This window comes from Syngnathoides biaculeatus, chromosome 23 (assembly GCF_019802595.1).
Source record: "Syngnathoides biaculeatus isolate LvHL_M chromosome 23, ASM1980259v1, whole genome shotgun sequence".
NCBI classification, from domain to species: Eukaryota; Metazoa; Chordata; class Actinopteri; order Syngnathiformes; family Syngnathidae; genus Syngnathoides; species Syngnathoides biaculeatus.
Genome location: NC_084662.1, coordinates 15,553,882 through 15,574,779, shown reverse-complemented (window position 1 = coordinate 15,574,779; position 20,898 = coordinate 15,553,882). Strand labels below are relative to the sequence as shown.

At 40.7% G+C, this 20,898-nt stretch overlaps 1 long non-coding RNA gene across 2 annotated transcripts; it reads left to right on the top strand.

The window, feature by feature from the left end:
* The first annotated feature begins 765 nt into the window (after nt 1-765).
* On the top strand, nt 766-20,622 carry LOC133496595 (uncharacterized). 2 transcript variants are annotated; one of them, XR_009793819.1, is made up of 4 exons: nt 766-888; nt 3,148-3,209; nt 4,034-4,120; nt 19,863-20,622. It is a non-coding gene; the product is annotated as an uncharacterized LOC133496595 (long non-coding RNA). The 2 variants fall into 2 exon arrangements; XR_009793820.1 differs by lacking the exons at nt 4,034-4,120; nt 19,863-20,622 and adding an exon at nt 18,504-19,851.
* Nucleotides 20,623-20,898: the final 276 nt, after the last annotated feature.

The following is a 20,898-nucleotide window of genomic DNA, read 5'->3' as shown; positions in this document are numbered from 1 at the left end:
CTCCTAAATGCTTTAAACACATTCAAACTTCACTTTAAAAAAAATCTCAAAATTAAAGTATTCGTTAGCATCTGTTCTCTCGTGCTCGCAGTTTTTTAATTACTAGCCAAACCGTGGTGGCTTCAAGCTTTTGTGTCAATCCCAGATGAAGTTTACTGTAAAACAGACACATACAACACAAGAGAAATGACCATTTTATTTTTAAAAAAACAAAATGTTCAAATGAAGTCATCGTTCATCTTTTGAATGTCTGCTAGCTTCATGCTAGCATATAATGTGAAATGCCATAGGTGGGGTGATCTACATTTGCATATACTGTATGTTAATGATGATGCTACGTTACTTTAACACACAGAGCAACAACACACACAAGAAAAGCAGACAACAATCCCCCCCGCGAGGGGATTTCGTACATTCTGTTTGTCGCTTAATGATTCTCCGTGTTTCTCATTGCCAAGTGATAAAAGTTAATGACATTTTGCGTTTGCCGGACCCCTGCAGCACTGTACGTCACTGCAAAGAACACAAAGTAAACTGAAATAAAACGACAACAGAAGTCACTTTGTGCTTGCATTTTTAAATGGTCCCTTCCAGGCAGCCATTTTAACACTTACAGTCGGGCACTCTTTTTTTTTTTTTTTTTTTTTTTTTTTTTAATTTAGTGATAAGACTGCAAATCCCTTTGTGTGTGGAGATGAAAGCCACGTGTCACTGATATGATGCCATTGTGTCTGTGGGTCCATTTATCTGCTTCCATTGTCAGAGTGGAGGTTCATTAGTTCACTGTCAAAAGTTTACTGGGACACACTGCAGTGTAATGAAGCCCGAGCGGTGGAAAGTAACTAAGTATAAATACCTCTATCACTGTATTTCAGTACATTTTTTAAGGTACAGTAGTGCTATGGTAAGACTTTACTTATTTCATTGACCAACCTCGAAAATCAGTTCACTGTAGTGCCTTGAGATCCGAGTGAACTGACTTGTGAGATTTTTTTTTTTATTTAGTTTTGGATAAAAGCCATCTAAACATTTTTTTCTTTCAATGTTATAGCCCTTTAATCAACGGATATTTTAACACAAATGGTGCATTAACACATGTAGACAGACACTATAACAATGCTTACAGTCATATATTCTTTATCATCTGGGAGGAGCTGTCACAAGCATGGCGGCAGATGTAAACGTGTATCTTAAAGGACTAATGTATTACTAAAAGTAATGTAAACAAACCAAAACAATGACCGTAATTTCCGGCCTACAAGCCTCGACTTTTTCACCTGCTTTCAACCCTGCGGTTTATGCGGTGATGCGGCTAATTTGTGCATTTTTTCCAACGGCCGTAAGGGGGCACTCCAGCGGAACAGGTAAGAATGAGACCGGTGGAATATATCCCTGCTAAAAAAAAATTCTATAGAACATTTCTAAAGAATTTCTAAAGAACTATAGAACTTTAGGACCCAAGTCCTATAGAATTTCTATAGGTGCTGTGACGTTTAGGGAGCGTGGGAATTTGGTCTGGTATCGTCACATCAGTTTGTTTTTAATTTCTATAGAAATTCTAATGTTCTGTACAATTTCTATAGAAAATCACAACCAAAGTTCTATAGGACCAGTTGTTCTCTACAAATTCTATAGATTTCTATAGAAAATCTTTAAGAGGGACGTACCGAGGAAGTAACTTTTACCGGCCCTGTTAGCACTGCGCTATCGTTAGCACTGTGCTAGCGTTAGCGCTGTGCTAGCGTGTTGCTGCTGTGTTACTGGCGTGTTACAATGATATTTACCGGTGAGTTTTATTTTAACTGGCCCTGTTACTGTTAGTGCTAGCTTTAGCGCGGCTAGCACGGCGCTAGCGTTAGACTCTTTCTGTGTACCGTGTTTCTTTGTAAATATCTTGTTTCAATGCTGGTTTCAATGTGGGCACTTGCGGCTTTTACACAGCTGCAGCGTATGTATTTACCAAATGGTATTTCCTTTACAAATGTACTCGGTGAGGCTTGTAACCAGGTGTGCTCTGTAGGCCGGGAATTACAGTAGAGTAAAACCTACGTGCACTGAGAGCATTACAACTCGCTCCTTTTTTTGCCACAATATTGTGGGAGTTCACTATATTTCCTTTTTCTTTAAAGGCGACAGTTTGACACCGAAGCGTACTACTGTATTTTATTACCTGTTATTTCCGCTGGGAAACCGACTAGCTCCCTCCGTACGGGTTGCACTGCATTCCCATTAAGTCAAAGTTGAAAGAGGCTCATCATTTGTTTGTGCTGTGACGTTTAGGGAGTGTGGGAATTTGGTCTGGTATCGTCACATCAGTTTGTTTTTAAAGTCCTGAAAAGTTTCGTGCACGTTTTTTTTTTTTTTTTTTTTCTTGCTTGTGTTTTGAATCCAAGAAGCTCCAAACGAAACACCCCGACACGTTTTTCATGTCACTTTGCAGAATTAAGCAGCGCTGACCCCTTTGTTCTCTTTTGAAATGGATGAGAACCTGCCGCGATCGCGACACAAGCGATTAGCATGTACTCGCGCGGAATCAAACGGGAGGAATCACAGTGATTTGCTCATAGAAGCGGAGCGCCGCTTGCCTCCTAAACCCCGACGCCGAAAATAAAAACTAATTACAGGCGGCACCAAAGCCGGCGAAAATGATTGATCAATGTGTTCGTTCATTTGTATTGACAGCGACGAACTGGAGCAGAACGAACAGGCAGCCAGTTTAGCCATTATAAAGTACGAGGAAAAGTAGCACAGTAAAGTGGCTCTCCGTGATATGATTGCACCTGGCTGTGGAAAATTAATTAGGCAAACAAAGTGCATGCGGGGAGAAAATTGCACCACACTTGCTGCGCATTCATCATTTGTCTGATTTATTGTTTGTTTTTATTTTCAGGAAGGAGAGGAAATGAATTTAAATACTGCATTTTTCATAGATTTATAGAATCCTCCAAAGCCATCAGACTGAATCAAAAGAAAAAATAAAATGTCATATGTATTTACAGTAGACGTAGATGTTGATATTGACTGATGGCTATATTTATTTACAGTTGTATATAGTAATAATATTTATAAAATGCATTTCTGCCACTGTTACAACACTTGGGCCTGTGTTTTTTTTTATTTTTTTATTATTATTTTTTTTTTGTACAGAAGCACAACTTGAGGGATCAGTGAACCTATTTGGCCCAAAACCAGTACGGCGGTCCCTTGAGGTATGACAACACACGTTTTTGCAGATCAGAGCTGTCATTCCACCAATTTTCTTTTTTTTTTTTTTTTTTTTGCTTTGACCTGACTGGAGATACAATTGCAGCATGGTGGCAGTGAATGCAACGCAACACAATTAGTATAAATAGTTTATATTTTATTTAAATTTATATATAAATTATATAAATAATGAGCAATTCATCAAAAAAAATCCACACCCCACTGTTGTTTATTCCCATATTAAACAAAAAACAGAATTACATATTGTGTATTTAAAACAGTTTAACTTCCCAAAGACAGGCAATGCTATCTTAATGATAATACTTTGCATGAATATTGTAGTGTTTTATCAATCTTAGAACAGATTGAGCACAGTTGGTTCAGCAAGTATTTGAATGTATTTGTAGTATGTATGTACATGTATAATAACTAGGCAATTCACAGTCATACCCTCCACATAGAATAGTGAAAATTAGCACTGTACTGATGAGCTCAGAGAAGAGTACAGACATGCTCCTCTTCAATATGATTGTATGTTGCAAAGACTGCCCCAGAACACAAGTGGGATTCATAAAAACGCTTCAGGGAGCATTATCTCTCCATCCATTTTCCCAGCCGCTTATCCTCACAAGGGTCACGGGAGTCTGTCCATCTGTCTTATACTGCCTCCAGGTGGCCAATTCAGCCACACCAAGAGCAGCATTCGATTGATGCAATGTGACAAAAATAGTTTCATTCCATTTAATTATGTCATAACTGTTTTTATGAAGTACAATATGATGGAGTGCTAGTTTTCATCATTAAAATACACATTGTAACTATTTTCCAGGAACTGATGAATGGAATTGACATTCACTTGTGAGGATAAGCAGCTCAGAAAACGGCTGGATAAGTATTAACTGTTTTGCTTGACTCGGTGAGCACTTACAATTCTGGAAATGCATTTTAACACCAACTTCAAATACCAAATATGATACATAATATATGCTCTGCGTATTAGCACTTACAGTACCATTAAATGCACTCCATCTTTGCAATGCAAACCGTCCAATTATGTGAATTGCAGAGACATTTTTTTCCCCCTCCATCACGGTAATCACGAGTTGCACTGTCCTGTATTAATTATGTGTGCATATATAAACGCGCACGTACGTCAATTATGTGTGCGGAAAAGGGGGGGGGGGTGTCACACTGCAGGTGACAAGTTGATGCGCTGAAGCCAAAACGTTGACGGCGGGAGCAAAGCGATCTCCTGCAGGCTGGCTGTTGCTGGCTCGTATCAATACTGAATGGGAACATAGAAGAAAAATAAGTGTGAGCAATGTCATTAGCATGCATGGCTCTGAAGGAACCCACCCATCCACCCCCCCCCCCCCCCCCACCCGAAGTGCAATCCCTTTGGGCATATTTTGTTAGATGTACTTACATGCGAGTACTCTGCATGTGTGCTCAGCAAATGAGGAAGTCAAACCGGTCTTGTCAACTCATCTGAACGTCACAAAGAAGTCAACGGAAACGTAACTGAGTGCAAGTTGGAAAATCTGCACGCCGTACTGCACACGTACTTTATCTGTAGCTTTATTCTTTGAGTTCGCATTCCAGGACTGTTATTTTGCTGCTGGGGGAGGGTGGGCCGGGAAGAGTATTTTGAAAGAAGAAACAAACTATGATTAGGCCTACATAAAATGTCAATATTAATTCCTATTCCTTTCTATTCCAAGAAAGTCCATGATGACATCTTTTCTATTGCTGAATTGATGTATGGAAATGTAACAGCAGTCTCGCCTACGACTGCAAATAACACATCGCACTACAACAATCTCTTGGTAAAATTACTGTTCTACAACAGAGGAACCTGAAGATAAAGTTTAAGGTGAGGCAGACAGTTAAGTGACAAATGAGATCAAAAGTTCTGGACATCGTATATCTCATCCTATATATCTTTTTTTTTTTTTTTTTTTTTTTGGGGGGGGGGACACAGTGTGATTCCAGCACATACTCAAGTGCGTTGGCTGCAACAGTTTCTGTGTAAAGATCATTTTCGTCGTTAAAAAGACTCAAAATTTTGACTCAGATTAGAAGCGATCCAGAAACATAAATAGCTTTTGAAGCTCAAACAGAGGAAATCTACAGGAATGTAACCGATCGCTCCTTGTGGGAAAATGTTTAGATCATAAATTTGCAAATCAGACTCTAAAATCAGCGCCTCACTAGCTGTTAACCTCACCGCACATCAGTTTACTTTTACCGTAGTTTCGATTTACTGTCGCGGTTCTACTTCTACTTTTAAACCCTTCGTACAGCTTAATGAGAGATGTCCCTCCTCTCTACGATTATATTGAATAGACAAAAGCATTTTTGGTCGTCAGCCCGCCACCCTAACCACGCCGTTAATTAGTACGCTGGAATCAGCATGCAAAAACATGCTTCTCGATATAGTACATCTGTGGTGTAGCCACGTGTGAAGAAGCGATCAAAGACGTCTCCGTGCTAGCATTCATCATAATTAAAGTGACGCGTGTTGGGGTAGATATGAATTTGGAGAAGGTTGGCGAATGGAGGCAACAACGCGCGTGCACTTATCTGAGTGTGACACCTTTGAGGCCCTCCGGGGACGAGGAGGACAAAACAAACCTGGCTGCGACTAAGATGCCGCCGAAATAAGGACCAGAGCGCAATCGAGAGGTGGCAAAAGTACTCACACTCTGGTACACGTGAGGATTCCTCGAATCTTAAAAAGTTGTTTATCTGTGACAGACCTCACGCAAGCATATCAAAAAAAAAAAGTAAAATCTGCATTTAGCGGAGCTAAAGTTCCGCCGAAATGTTTCCGAAGGGGTCGTAAAAAGGTTAGTCTTTATTTCCTTGTTCTTCAGTCAGGTAGGTCATTTTTTGATTGAATATATATCGTTTTACATCACATTTCATAGAGTTTGACTCGGGAGAGTGTACCAATTCTTTTTTTTTTTTTTGGCCATTGATTGTAAATTCTCAAAAAAAAAACCTTTAAACTGATAGCATTTAGCATTATATCAAGTCATGCTTCGAATGTAGCAGCCGTGGCTAATGTCGGCTCGTTTATACAGTACTGTAATGCTAATGCTAGCTTAGTAATGCTAGTGCTGCTAATTTTGTTGTACCTGGACAACGTTCTGTGTCACTTTCAGAACTATGTACACTAAAGCCTCGGTTCTCGAACGTCCCCGTTTTCGAACAAATCGGTTTTCGAACGAAAATGTTGAGATTTTTTTTGTTTTGAACGAAATCGGTACTTGTACGCCCCCGGTACTGCGCGCGGCCAGACCAGGTGACCCACAATGGCTTTATTGTGAATTCCCACGCCGCCAAATAAACCTGGAAATGACATCATGCGCGCGGCGCAACCAGTTGACCCACCCACGACACGTTTTGTTATTGTCAATTCGGATACCCCCCGAAAAAAAAAAAAAACGGAAATGACATATCGCTCGCAGCGCAACCAGCGCACTTTAGTTATTCTGTATAACGCAGCCTCTGTACACAGACGTGTTCCAGTGGTGACTGGTGTTTTTCTTCTACCGTATTAACCCCCAATCATGGCTCCAAAGAAGGCAAGTTGCTTTTTTAAAGTTATTCTGCACTTTTGTTTATAAAAAAAAGTTTACAAGACTGGGGCCCGAGTCGCTACAGATACGGCAATGCACTCCTAGCCTAGCATACTCTACTACTAAAGCATACATTTTATGCAAAAAATAAATATATTTCTTAAATTATTTTATTATATAATGTATTTAAACTATATATGCATTTCTACTATGGAGTTTAAAATCAGGAAAAGCTATTTTAAAAAGCCAACTTTTTTCAGGCTTGGAAAACATTATTTCTTTTTCCATCCATGTGTTTTTCGAACAAATCATTTTTCTAACCGTTTTCTGGAATGTTTTTTGGTCGAGAACCGAGGCATCACTGAACATTCAAATCCTGCTTTTGATTTTTAAAACTGCAGTCTTGGCTCACCTTTTTTATCTCATGTTTTCCTCTGTGGCAAGTGAAAAAAGTTATGAGGCTGTGTTTAGTAAGTAAGCAAGTTTCTGAACCGCTTATCCTCACTTGGGTCGGGGGTGACTCTGGGTTACACAACTAATCTAACCCACGCAAGCACAGGAAGAAGGTGCAAACTCCACATAAGGGAGGCCGGATTTGAACCCAGTTCTTCGGAACTGTGAGGCAGAAGTGCTTACCAGTTGTTCACCTTGCCGCTCCTTTAAAAAATCCAAAGTACTGTCATCTCCATTCAAAAGTAGGCACTGAAAACTGATCCGAAAAAAAGAAATACTTGTGGAAATTCTGCTTCCCACCACTGGACCTCATTGTATATGATGTACAACAATTTCAACTTTTTGGACTGCAGCCTTTACACCTTTTCGCCGCCATCGTTTGTCTTCATTTTGTTATCCAGACAACCAGAGAGAGAGAGAGAGCTATTGTGGCCTGTGTCATATCAAAGGCGCAGCATAAGGAAACTAATGATATAGCTACGTCGTAAGCAGCCTTTCAAAGAACATTTGAGGGCCGACAGATACTGAGAACACGATACTGTCCACGTCTTCGTCTGTCTACATCCAGGTGGTAAGTGGAGCAGCGGGGGGTGCATAGGAGATGAAAATTGAAGCCAAAGAGAGGCTGAAGATGAAAGGAGGCAAATAATAGGCAAGTGAGGCTTTTTTTTTTTTTTTCCCCGACGCCATTGTCAGCCGCAGAGCACACGGGGGCAAAAGCCGTCATGGTTTTTCCGTGCGCCAAATAAATTGACATTTCTGTGGGCTTTCTCTTGCTCAACCCTCCGGGGACTCGGCCGTTTTCATTTCGTAACATGAAAAATAGCCACGTCTGCCGTGACTGGACGTGTTTGCAAAAGAAGGCTCACAAAGCCGTGCCTGAATAGAGGCAGGAAGTTGAGATTTTGGTTAAAAGCTACCATTTTTGGGGTCATTGTGTATTTTCGGGAGTCTTTTAAAGAAAATCCAGCCCTCAGGGCCAGTTTCTTTTGAGCAACCTAAAATTGGGTAAGGTCTAGTTCAAGTCTTCATCTTCTTGTCCCGTTAGGGGTTGCCAAAGCTTGTCATCTTTTTCCATCCAAGCCCATCTCGTGCATCTTCTCTCTACACACTTCACAGTACTCTTGTCTTCCCTCACAACATCCATCAACCTTTTCTTTGGTCTTCCTCTCGCTCTTTTGCCTGGCAGCTCCATCCTCAGCACCCTTCTACCAATATACTCACTCTCTCGCCTCTGGACACGTCCAAACCATCGAAGTCTGCTCTCTCTCTCCTTGTCTCCAAAACATCCAACTTTGGCTGTCCCTCTAATGAGCTAATTTTTAATCCTATCCAACCTGGTCACTCCGAGCGAGAACCCCAACATCTTCATTTCTACCGTCTCTAATCCGTACATCATGGCCGGCCTCACCACTGTTTTATAAACTTTGCCCTTCATCCTAGTGGAGACTCTTCTGTCACATAGAACACCAGACACCTTTCGCCAGCTGTTCCAACCTGCTTGGACCCGTTTCTTCACTTCCTGACCACACTCTCCATTGCTCTGTATTGTTGACCCCAAGTATTTGAAGTCGTCCACCCTCGCTATCTCTTCTCCCTGTAGCCTCACTCTTCCCCCTCCACTTTTCTCATTCACGCACATATATTCTGTTTTACTTCGGCTAATCTTCATTCCTCTCCTTTCCAGTGCATGTCTCCATCTTTCCAATTGTTCCTCTGCGTGCTCCCTGCTTTCACTGCATATGACAATATCATCTGCGAACATCATGGTCCAAGGGGATTCCAGTCTAACCTCATCTGTCAGCCTATCCATTACCACTGCAAACAGGAAGGGGCTCAGAGCTGATCCCTGACGCAGTCCCACCTCCACCTTTAATTCTTCTGTCACACCTACAGCACACCTCACAACTGTTCTGCTTCCCTCATACATGTCCTGTACTAGTCTAACATATTTCTCTGCCACACCAGACTTCCATATGCAGTACCACAGATCCTCTCTTAGTACTCTGTCATAGGCTAGATCCACACAGACACGATGGAGCTCCTTCTGACCTTCGCTGTACTTTTCACTTAGGCACTCAAGGCAAATAATGCATCTGTGGTACTCTTTTTAGGCATGAAACAAGTAGTCCCGCAAAAAGTCTCGGGCTTTTTTTGGGGGGAGTAGGTGTAAAATGAAATTATTTGGGTCATGTTGGACATTTCCAGGCGGTCCTTGAATAAAATTAATTCAGCCCCTGAAGCCTATCTTACTTGGTATTATGACCCTCATTTGACTTGTCTATGACACCATTTTGGTCTGGACCAAACCTTTTACAGTCACTTTGATTTGGTAGGTAGGTACGCGTCCGCACGCCATCGCACTCGCAAATCTGCATCGTTGAGCACGAAAAATCACGCGTGTAAAATTTGGTACGGGTAGAAATACATAGATATTGAAAAATCTCGCTTATTTTGTGTAGCCTTGACCAATGTTCCCTCTAAGATGCATTTGTCGCACACTCTCCACGCACATGAAAACCGATCCAGCGCAATGGACCACGGAAGCACACGGTCTCTGCTCAGCCTACTTCTACTTCCTAGTTTACCTGACACCGCCCCCCTCCACTCTTAAAGGGATACACTCATGATTACAAGCAGAACACACATCCGCAACTTTATATCTGCGGGCATGACCGACCACACCTGCACATTTTTCAAATGTCAGTGACTGCTTTTAGGCTCAGTCAGTCATTTCAAGGTGTCTTTCAAACGCCAAGTTTTCCTCAAGGTTTTTTTTTTTTCCCCAACCAAATTTAAATCGCATATACTTGACAGACGTGACACTAAATTATGAAACCTTTCATTTTCATCGTAGGTTGTGGGCAGAGCCCGGCAGCCAAGTTCGATGAGTCATCAAACGCAAAACTCTTAATAACTCGGCTCCGCAAGGTCAAAGCTTGACCGGCTGTGTGATGAGGGCCGGCCCACAGATTTGTCACAGCTTTTACGATCAACTTTACACAAGAAGTTTCCCCACTTAGAGTCAGCCTGGAACGAAGTCTACTGTCTCCACCGCATGACCTTTTTCTATCAAATGCCCTCTAAATTCTCCTGAAAGCAGGCGGCTCGCTCACAGCAGCACAGTCATCGTGTCACTCCAAAGCAAATGGCCGCAATAACATTAAGCGCCCCGGCAATTACGATGCCAGCAAACAGCATTTCTTTATTAGAGTATCTCTCATAATGTCAGTTCACGTGGCGCCGCAAAATTGCCGCAGAAATAATTAATGTCACTCTCGTTTGGGCTCACGTGAGACTAATTTGCCCCCCGCCTTAAGAGTGAGGCATCTCAGCGTTGTCCGTTCATTTTTTTTTCTTTTTCTTGTGACGTTTGGTTGACAGATATGTAAGTAAACGATCAGGCGTGACACCGGCAGAATTGGCGCTTAGGCTTGAAGTATTTAATAGCAGTGACATTTTTCTCTACTATGGTATAGCTCCAGGCTGCACTTGTATGATTGCTAGTTGCGCCACACTGAATTGGGCAAATAGTAACTCTACATTTTTAAAGAAATGGGAATAAAAAATAAATAGAATCCAGACTTGACAGCCAGCGTGTGGACTGCGTGGTGTGATATATTCCAGCTACCGCTAAGTGGGTATATTTTCACGGCTCTAACATATGTAGGCATTAGAAAAATGCTTCATGAAGTAGCATCCATTTTTCTATAAGTCCTACAAGTGGCATTTGATTGACAGTTGAGGAGGGCGTGGTTTCAGCGCATTGAACGGACACGCCCACAGCGTTTGAGAGGAGAGACAATGGCTTGATGTTAAACGGTTTTAAAGCCTTAATTTGTACAGTGTGGGATTGTTTTAAGCATTCAAGGTTGGCGGGTTTGTTAACAACACCCTTCTCTGTGGTGTATCAAATTTACAAGACATTTATGATATTGCTGGGGGGAAATGTACGTTTATGAGTCAGTAGTTGTAATTTATGGGGGGAAAAAAAGTTGCCATTTTTATGAGAAACAAAGTTTATATATGTGAGAGAGGTTGGAACTTGGAATGAATAAATATGATCTTAAAAGTCGGATGTTTATAAGAAAAAGAAATTACTTCACGTATAAGTTTGAGAAAAAAATAAAAAGAATTACGAGGGAAAAGTTCTGAAATGTACACACAACATTGGAATTTTACGAGAACAAAATTCATTACAATAAAAAAAATCATCAGAAAAAAATGTTTTATAGTATCTATGCAAACTAAAGTGCACAAGAAATATGCAAAAAAAAGCACTATTACAAAAAAAAATTTTGATCTCATGAGAATGTTGTTGAACTTTGAGAAAGTCTAAGAATGAAGTTTTAAATATACAAGAACATTTTTATTTTCTTTCATTTAAATATATCCATTTAAGTTTAAAGAGAATAAAGTCGGGATTTACAACAACTTTGGAAATACTCTATTTGCACAAAAAAAAAAAAAAGAGTCATTTACTGGCCGGGAAAAAAAGCTGCGCATTAATGATAATAAAGTCGTTATTTCTCTCAAGAGGAAGTTAAAGAAAAAGTTATAATTGTAGATTGAAAATGGAGGCCATCTAAATGCTTATGAGCTGGCGAGAGGCGCGTGGAGCTTTCCGCCGATCTGCTCGTCTGTATCTTTGCATTTGTGCTGTAAGAGATAAAAGTATGGAAGTAATTGAATATTTTGCCCATTCAGCGATGCCCGACCGCCTCCGCTGACACTCAGTCAGCCATAAATGACAAAAGATGCGCGGAGGCCAATAGCGCACACGCTTGATTACTTTGCTGGACACCTTCCAGGAAATCACAGCAGTTAGTTGCGCTCTTAAAACTAATCACTACTTTTGTCCACACAGTGTAAGCCTATATACAATGTACATTAAATTGGGACGTGAAAAGCTTTTGAAAAGCTGAAATGATGTTAAATCTTCACTTTTTCATGACAACATATTTTAAAATGTAATGTCCCGCCACCGTTTCACAGTTCATAATTCCTGCCCGGATTTGTAAGGTGCCATTTTTTATTTTTTTTTTAAATAACTTCTACACCAAAGTATTACAGCGATCAATTTTTAACGAAATGGGTTCCCTCAAATGTAGCTAACTTAAATATTTTCACTCGTTTTAAAAAAACAACATCCTGACTTTCAATCTTGAGGGGACATAATGCCGCATACCTCCCGCAGAGTGAAGGCGGAGTCGTAGTTTTACGACACTTCTCCGGCACTTGAGCGTTCAAAGGAATAAATAGTTTTCAAGTTATAGTCAACACTTCAATAAATGTGTTCACTATTGGCTAATAATAACACGCAATATGGGGACAGACTAGTAGTATCGTATTGTGAAAAAATACGAAATTGACCAAATTTGGAGGTATCAAAATAACAGCGACGATTTATGCCTGTGAGTAATTTTTGATCTTTTTGTATGTGTTACTCCTCTGTGAGCATTTAAAGTAGGAGTTTTTAATTTTCAATCTGCAATTATCATTGCTCACATCTTTGCTAATTTCCATTAGCTCTTTTACGGCATTTTACATTACATGTTAGCTTGAAGCTAGCAGACGTTTGATAAATTGTATGGTTTAGGTTAGCAAACTTGGTGTTTAAATATACAATGTTTGGTTCTCTTTTACTTTTATGTATCAGTTTTACTGTAGGGTTCAAATGGGAATAACGAACAGCTTGAAGTAAACAAACTTGGCGTCTTTTTTGGCAGTGACGATGAGAAAAATGAAACTTTAACGTGTCATTTAATAAAATACAGGGTATTTTGTTAAAATACTGTTGCGAGTATGGCATACATATTTCCCAAGATAAATGCAAGTCACTGTTTTGCCTTTTTTGTATGATTTTCCATGGGGTCGCTGATGTGATGTGTAAAGAGTAATGAAAATGCAAGGTGAGACTTAAAACCGTCAATTTATTTTGCCTTTCAAGCAGGAATGAGAATGTTGCACAATATGCAAAAATGACAGCTTCCCCCCCCCCCCCCAAAAAAAAAGAAAATCTCATTTCCACTCGATCCATCTGAATTACAATGACACACTTATTATTATTCCGATGTTGGATTTATATACTCCGGCACTATCCACAATGAGCTGACTTTTCCGCATCCACACGGTGTGGGTGTGTGTGTGGTTGTGTGCGTGTGTTTATGAGGCAAGACACATGCGCATTAAAAGGTTAATTCCCAGCGCCCGCAGTGATTATTCATCCCGCGACATAATGCAAACTTTTTCAAAAATTGAGTAATTGGCAAATTTGCAAAAGTGCACGACACTGACATAGGGGGGAGAATATTAACTACAGATTGCCTTTCCCATCGGGACTGGGCATATGGGACTCAACGCAAATTTGGGCATCACGTATCCATGTTGAACAATGAATAATGGTTGCAGAGCTCGTCAATTAACAGAAAAAAATGTACGTTCCTCTGTTAGGAAGCAGGATTACACAAGAACACTTTATGAATATTGATTCTCATCTGACTTTCAGCAGTCATGAAATCAATCAAGGCTTGCATTTTTCAAGCAGACCGCGAGTAGCTCATGCAGGCTTTTATCTCCAGTAGACTTGTCTATTGTAATGGTCTTCTGACTGGACTCCCCCAAAAGGGTATTAAACAGCTGCAGCTTATTCAGAACCCTGCAATTCGAGTTCTGACCAGAAAAAAAAGATCAGAACGTATGAGTCGAATTCTTAAGTCTCTCCACTGGCTCCGAGTCACCCATCGAATAGACTTTAAAGTTCTGCTTCTGTTCTTTAAATCATTGACTGGCTTCGGTCCTGAATATGTTAAAGAAATGCTTATGGATCAGAAACCCAGAAGGAGCTCTGAGATCTGCAGACTCAGGTCACACAGTCGAGCCCGAACGTGGTGACGCAGCAATTTATTTATTTATGCTGCACATAAATGGAATAATTTGCAAGCACATGTGAAGTCAGCCCCGAGTCTCGATGTGTTTACAAATGATTTTTCCCCCTCACGCTTATCAATGAACTCTGTTAAAGCTTTTTAGAAACATTTGTAAATCAATGACGTCTACTGTACATTCTTATAAATGTCTTATTACAGAAATGAGATCAGAAAAAGAAGCTGGTTGATCAATATTGCAAATGTAGCTCTTAATTTTCATATTTTTCTCAATGTAATCATGCTTTTATCACATTGGGTTTTTTTTACAAAATTAAATTTTTCATATGAGAATTTAATTTTTTTTAATTCTCGTAAATCATGGATTTCTAAATTTAAAATGTATTCTTTGATTCTCACACTGCTATGACTTTAATCCTCTTAATTTTAAAACTATTCTCATGAAATCTTTATTTGAACTTGATTTTTTGACAACTACGCATTTTTTCTCACGATGCTGTGACTTTTTTTTCTTGAATAATTATAATTTTTTTTACTCATAAAGTCTCTTCTCACTACGCTATTCTTGTAAAATCTAGACTTAATTATCATTCATTTTATTTTGTAAATTCTTACTTTATATTTATTACTTTTACCTCATTTTCTATGAATATCACAACAGCACAAGTCAAGAGGTTCTCAAAATAATGACAACTCTTTTCTCATAGGATTCCGACTTCATTCTTTTTATTCTCGTGGTATCACAACTCTATAATCATTAAATGTCAACTTTTGGGGGGTAATCCACCCCCCCCCCCCGACTCAATTTATCGTTCATATCTCGAGCAACGACGAGTTATGACTGACTTTTTTTCGTCCTTCAGACTATATTGATAGAAACAAGCACCATAAAAAAATAACTGAATAGTTTGCTGAGTGGGAAAAGCGACACGTAATCAAGTGAAGACGAAAAACGTATAATTATCAAACACAAGTCGGCACGCTTATCCGAAGAGAGTGCGACTAATTAGATGCTAACACTTAAGGTGGTAAAGGTGGAAAATAATGAGCGGAAATTAAATATAATGCCACTTGCGATAAATTGGGGTTTGCTGCATCACAATTTTAGTCTGTTATTCTACCCCAGGCCTATAGATGTCGTAGTTGCCTCATTTTAAGTCCTCACTTCGTTATTCTCCCATCGCGCCATATGGGTTGTTTTCACGTGACGTCACTCGTTGTGCTGCCTCGAACGGCGGCCATTTTCGATCCCCGAGCTCCGTTACTCATACATTGGCAAGGTGGATGATGTTATGTTTCTAACTGCATTTATTGAAGACGTGACCGACAGCACATCAAGCCCAGATTTACTATTGGGCTACCTGGCATACACACATCATATACTCGTGGGACTCAGGACTGCGCAGTATCTTGATCTTGTACTCTATGTGACAGAAATCATGAAGGAGGAGCTAACACGCTAACACGCTAACACCGAAAATGAAAGGCAGCGGAATATTATTTTTTTAATATCGAGGCAAACTCCATTTATTCCAATTTTGTTTTTCAAAAACGTAAAAACCTGTATATTAGTTCACCACAAGCAAAGCGAAATGTTTGTTTACAATTTGAAGAAAATGGCAGGAAGACAAAAGAATAAACAAATCCAGTATTTCACAAAATTCTCAAATCTTTCAAGTGAAAAAAAACATCTTAACTGTAATGTTGGCCTTCTGAAAAGAGTATCGATTAAGCTAGTTAGCTTAGCTCGGCGACACATCAGCACGTTGGAGGTTGAGACCGGGCAGCGTGATAGCAGCGTCGGGCAATCGTCCGCAGTCGGAAGCGTTCGACGAGTTCACCGCTTTCGAAGTCGGACTTGTATCTCAGACCGTGAGGCTTTGAAGTTCACGCCGACTAGAAACTCTGGAAAAACCCTTCAGTGAAATGGCGAGAGTTGTCGGGAAAAAAAAGGCAGAAGAAGGCTTTCTGGTCGTTAGCAAGTCCTCTCCTGTGTACTTCACTCCCGAGACGCTCGTGAAACGCAAAAACACAAACAGTAACCGAGAGTATTCCATAGACTTCCACACTAGTTACACGTAATGTAGGGAGGTTAAATGGCGGCGCGCAATAGTTCAGCAAAAAATGTGACGTCACCGAAAACAACCCATAGTAAGTTTCTTTCGGCTATATGGAACGAAAATGTATGACCATTAAAATCCAAATGTTTTGTCGATGCCTGTGGCTTTTGGTGGAGTGTAAATACAGCCAAGTCCTAAAAGCTGCAGTGGCACACAAAGTACTGTTGTTAGGCCTTCACGGCAGCTTAGAAAGCTTTTACCATCTAAATGAAGAGAGTAAACACACACACACGCGCGCATTTCCTGCATTGTCCACGTTGTCATGAGTGGACGTGCGAGAGCGGACAGGAGAGGACGCGAGCGAGTAAGCTAGCGGCAGCTTTTAACGCTCCGCATATAGCTGGATGGCACTTGTTTGGGGGGTTTAATGCGCTGCTTTTATCCACAACATCTTGAGTGCTTCAATGCAGCTGGGATGACGCAGCTAGCGGGGGACACTCAACTTTGACCCTCGCCAGCGTTCACTGGGCACACTCTGTCCATTACCTTTCATCGAGCTATCTTTTTATCTTGCTTTCTGCCCCTCTAGCTATCCATCCATCCATCTATGCCGTTCTTGAGAGTTGCACTAAGCTAACGTTGGTTCGTCATTTGATTAGCATGGCGTGCGACTGCCTCGTTCTTTTTTTTCTATTGGCCAGTGGGGCAGTTCTGATTTCGACCTATGAACTCTGCCTAGCAACAAGCAGAAATGTGTCACATGTGGAAAAAGATTTCAAAGTCAGTTGATTAAAAATGCATGTATGCATATTTATGACTAGATTTATTGACCGTCACAATTTTTTATATATTTTCATTGTCATAAGATACCCGTTGCTGTTTTAGCATGATATGAACACAGATTTATGTGTTTTTATCATATTCTCATTAATTCCCCCATTTATTTATTTTTTTTTGCAGCCTGAGGGCATAAAAATATCTGACAGTCGAGTGAGCCAATCAAGAAGCTTAATGCGTCTCATTATCTGAATTAGGCGATTCTGATGGATGGATGGCGGTCAGCGTTGATCCCTTCATTTTCGCTTCTGTCATCTCACTTCATCATCCCCGTCACCTCTGAAAGTCACGCGCAGCTTGCCGCTGAATAAACGGGGACTCAGAAAAACGCGCATGCATGCACGCACGCAAGCGCAGCGGCGACGGCGTCCATGTTGGCCGAGGCCCAACGTGAGCCGATGCAGGATTACGAGAGCCTCTCCAGAATAGAAAGCAAACACACTTCACTCTCCTCCCGTGACTCTTTCATTCTCCCTGAGATGCTTTCGCCATCTTTCTTTTTCTTTTTTTTTTTTTTTTTTTTGGACACCTCATTTCAAAAAGTAGGCTACGCCGTGTCGGGCGCATTTAACTCATGCACTGACGTAGACACTTATATTCATAAACTGGAGTCCAACTGACGTATAGCACACATTTGTCAAGTGTGTAATTCAATGGGTGGGTGTGGAAGAGGGTCTCGAAATTCAGGTCCGCTGACACGAAATGCATGATTTTTAGTATGTTTTTAATGGACCCATCTGTTTTTTCACCACAGAAAAATGATTTTGACATATATGGTTTTGTTTTGGAGAAGAAGCAGGAAGTGAGGTTATCAGCAGTAACGCAACTCAGCCGGTCTCGTGTGTTTATACTAGTTTTACCTGTGGGAATTTAGGTCTGTTTCTTCGTGTTAGCCTCAATGCCGGCTGGTTGTGTTGCTGGATATTGCTCGAACACTCGGGGGGATGGATTTACTCTTCACACTTTTACAAAAGACCTGCTTCGTCGTGAAAAATGGATTGCCGTGTCCGCCGACCACGGCTTAGGCACCAGGGTGGCTCATAGCGGCGCCAAGCTGGGCCACTTTACAGCTTTGTCGTCGCTCACGGCTGAGTACGCGACATAATGTCATACATACTGTCGGGGAGTCTGTTGTTAGTTAGAAGTGATCCTCATATCATCTAAATATGGCTCGAAACGATGGGGTAATATTGCCCCGGTCATTTCCCTCGATTGTGAGACGTTCCCTTCTTCGAAAAGAAGCAGATACCACTACACGTTTTCAGTGGCGACGATGATGACGTTGCAGGCAATATGGCTACCACTTGGATGTCGAATGAGACTTCTGCAACTTTGTGCATGGATGACACGCTCACCGCTTTTTTTTTTTTCGTACAGACATTGAAGTGAATAATTTTGTATGTATTTTTCATTACAAGATCCATTTTAAAATGTTTGTAGGGATGTCACATGAGCCTTAAACTGCTGTAATCACGCAGAGATCCCTGTAGATGGCAGCGTTGCATCGCTTTGGTTTTGAGATCAGCACAGCTTTTGAGTAGAAGATAAAGATTAGCGGGTGAGTCTCGGCTTGTCTTGTTGATTATGATGGAGAGAAATGTTATGTTATTAATAATGAGGGAGAGAAATGCCAAAGCAATGGAAATCGGACAAGTGTAGGAGTCTCACACTTCAACAAAATCTGTGTGCCACGATCGTGAATGACTAACGCCATTTAAAAAAAAGACAAAAACAGACACTGGCGTAAACTCCAGCCATTTGTTGCGTTTGCATTGCTCAGTTTTTTTTTTTTTTTTATTTTAGCTTTAAGCTTTAAGCCCTTTCTTTTGTTGTTTTATAGTTAGTGCCACAAAGGCAGATTGTCATGAGCGGGGCTGGAGCACTGCCAGGAGGGACGTGACCTGGTCGCAACTCTAGGCGGTGCCACCTCTGGCACTCGTCACAACTGTTGCACATTTGGCCCGTTAATTGACCATGTGTTTATGTTGGAGTTTTTGTCACGGGCATTTGCCAGTTCATTGAGTTTGTACCGGGTCACCCGGTGCGGGCTTTTGAAATAAAAACCCACTGGACATTATGCCTTTGCCTCGGAGTCCTGGATTTGGGTCCTCCTCCGCACCAATGACACAGATATTATTCACGTCAAAGTCACTCTTCGACTTGAAACTGTTTCTTTTATCGAGATAAAATAATAGTTCACAAAATTATAATATCATGGTTATATTGCATTAGATATGGATATATTTCATGGGCAGCATGGCGCAGAGTAGAAAAGTATGGTTGGAAACCACAGGGTGGCTGTTTTTTTTCTTCCTTTTCAAGGGGATGTCGCCGCGGTGCCCTTGGGCAAGCCTCTTGACCCACGTTGCCCCAGAACTAATCCAGTTGGATGTTTTCGTTATGGTCTGTGACTGCTGTGCTCCCGTCAGACTTCCTCCCCAGGGCAGCTGTGTCGACACATGTAACAACCGCAGAGCGACTGCGGAGTGAATGGATAGTAAAGTCCTTTTGAGTGTGTAAAAAAAAAGCACTTTTTATATATGTATTGGCTTATTTTTACTATTTTTATCTTTGGCAAAAAAAAAAAAATTACTGCAGCTTACTCAGCAGTTGTGACCGTCATTTTGTGCTATGCTTGTAATATACTACCCCCTAGTGGACAGGTTTTGCACGCCAGGAGATCGCCACAATGAATTATGATGCGTAAAGTGTTAAATTGTTCACATTCGATTTAAATATGTCGTTACTCTGTTTTTATGAAATGTAACAAATGCTTTTCTTTGTGTTTTATGGTGGGGGGGGCTGAAACTAATGAATGATGTCATGCATTTCAATAGGGAAAGCTGTTTTGAGATACAAGCGTCGTCGTAGAGTGGATTCAACTTGTAAGTCAAGACACCACTGTACTAGTACTCAAGATCGCTGTCGAGGATATCGAATAAATGCTCAAATGAAGGGTTCAGTTCTCCAGTTGTTGAGTCCTCGTGAATCCCACCCCTTAGAAGAAGTTCTCCCGATATTACGGCCTTTTTAAAAATGCCCCCCCCCCCCCAAAAAAAAAAAAATAAATAAATATAGGGACTTATCCTTGAAGTAGTTTGAGTGTGTTCTACTCCACTGCTGACACAACGTAATGAAACACTTTGCAATTGCCTTGGGGGTGGAAAAAAAAGAAAAATGAAAATACAAACTTAGTGTTTACTGTAACATAATGCATAACGCACGTCTAATTAAACGCCACCTGCCCTTGATTTCCCTCCTGACTCAGCACTTCACTTTATAAACGGCAGTCCCACAAAGCTCTTAAAACTGTTGTCAAATCATATTTTATCCGTGCGCTTAACTACAGATGTGAGCAGGAATGATTCCTTCTTCTTCTGATGAGATGACATCTCCATCCGCTCGCGACATGTTCTCACATCTTCAGTCATAATTGGCCTGATATACGCGGATGTTAATGAAAAAGAAACATCTGCTCACGTCTCATTAAACACACGGTGGAGGGGATTTTTTTTTTATTTATTTTATTTTTTTTAAATAAAGTGTGCTTGGAATCCTAAAAGTGCGCTAGCACCACCTATGGATAGGATTAAACAGTTTTCCTTTGCCGTGTTATTTTTGCATGTTTACAGTATTTTTTTATTTTAATTGGTACACAGTCTAAAGCGGTGTTAGGCAATTTATTGAACCAAGGTATTTGTAAGGTCTTACATTATTTTAAAAAAATGACAAAATGTCACGTGGATACACAGGTGAGCTAAGTACTTTCTGTCATCTAGTGGAAAATGGGAAAATTCAGGTCCAAGACTGTAATGTAACTCAGATTTGTACTCAAGTCAGGAGGAGCCACAATCCTGAGTCAACAGCCAACCG